Raw genomic sequence first — 1633 nt, forward strand, 5'->3', positions numbered from 1 at the left:
AGGACAGATGCTAACTATTATAGGAGGGCAGCAAGGGTAAACAGTTAGAAGAAAAAATCTGATTTATTTCAGAAGCAAAAACATAATACGCGAAACTACTTCAACATTTCTTGTTGTTGTTTTAGAGCAACTCAGTTTTGTTGGAAATAACTTTATTCCAAGCCATTTGAATGCCACAATCTACACAGCTGCTTATACCATCAAATAGATGAGCAAAACATATTAAAAATCTAACAGAAAGAATTGTTCCCTGCTGTTCATTGATAATTCCCTGAGGTGCCTGTAAATACATCCCTTGAAAGGTGACTAAAGCAGATGGTGTTTTTCTTTTACAGGAACATCGCTGTACTCATTTTTCCATGTTAAATTCAGCTGCACTCTTATTCCCTGTTTCAAAAATTTGAAGTCAAAGGCAGGGTAATCTTAATCCTTTCTCCGTGAGGCTGTCCTGGGGCATGTGAATAACTTATGTCTTAAAGTGCTATAAAACACTCAAAGAAAATAACACGAGCACTCTGAGCCCAAGCAGTTCACAAGCTGCAAGTTCACTGGTGCTGAAGAGCCTGTGTCATGGAGCAGTAACACAAAGAAAACCAGTTTGGGTCCAAAGCCACTTTAGCTGGACTTACTGGCTTAGAAGCAAAGTTAGAAGAACGTGGTTCAGGCCAGTGGCAGTTCAGCTATTTCTGCAGTGTGCTCATGTATCAAAAGTCTTCACGCTTCTATTGGGAAAGCAGCACAAAGGCTCAGGTCAGATGATGCGGTTCTTACCTGTAATCAGGCCGTTCTCCAACATTTCTCTGCACCAACTGCTACATTTACAACTGGCACCAGTCCTTTACAATTTCTCTGAAGCGTCCAGTATCCCCCACTGAACTCATCATCCAGCTGCAGAGACTTAATCTTACACACCACACACGCACTTCAACGTTTCTTTAAACCAGAATGCGAATCCTTAGACACAGCCATTACTACACAGTGCCAATCCGAACAGTATCAAAAAAGTCATCAGGCAATCCTCACATGAGATTTGCATAAAAGAAAGTTGTAGGTTTCGGTTTGTCTTTTTCTGACCTTTATAGGCTCTTACCACTTTCCTTCTCATGCAGCGGGCTTTGGCCACTGCCTGAAGATTTCTCAGCCTAGTCCTTTCCTGGCCCTGAATTCTACACTCAGAACAGACACCAGTCTGTTCATTTCAGGCTTGTCATTCCTTTCTCCCAGATCAAAATTCAAGAGACAGGACATAGAGATTAACAATACCATCCCACTGCTTGTAGGAACACCCCATATTGCTGCTCCTTCTTGTGAAAGTGGCACCAGTTTCCAATAGCTGAGGATGAGGAGATGACAGGAGGAACTCCTCTGGCTACACTTCGTTAGAGTAAATATGAGAGACAATCAATCAAAGGGATTGCTCCCATCTCAATCCAGAAAGGAAGGCAATTTGCAAGAAAGAACATTCACAACACGGCAAGTTTCCTTCCAGGCCCAGCCAAAATCACAGCACCCACTTGCAAATCAGAGGAAGAAAGGGACAGAAAATCGCTGTTTCATATTCACTACGGCTGCAATTAAAGCACTTGAAAGAAATACTGGAAGTTGTATTGGAAAACACAATCCCAGCATGCTC

This window comes from Columba livia, chromosome 1, assembly GCF_036013475.1.
Source record: "Columba livia isolate bColLiv1 breed racing homer chromosome 1, bColLiv1.pat.W.v2, whole genome shotgun sequence".
NCBI lineage: Eukaryota > Metazoa > Chordata > Aves > Columbiformes > Columbidae > Columba > Columba livia.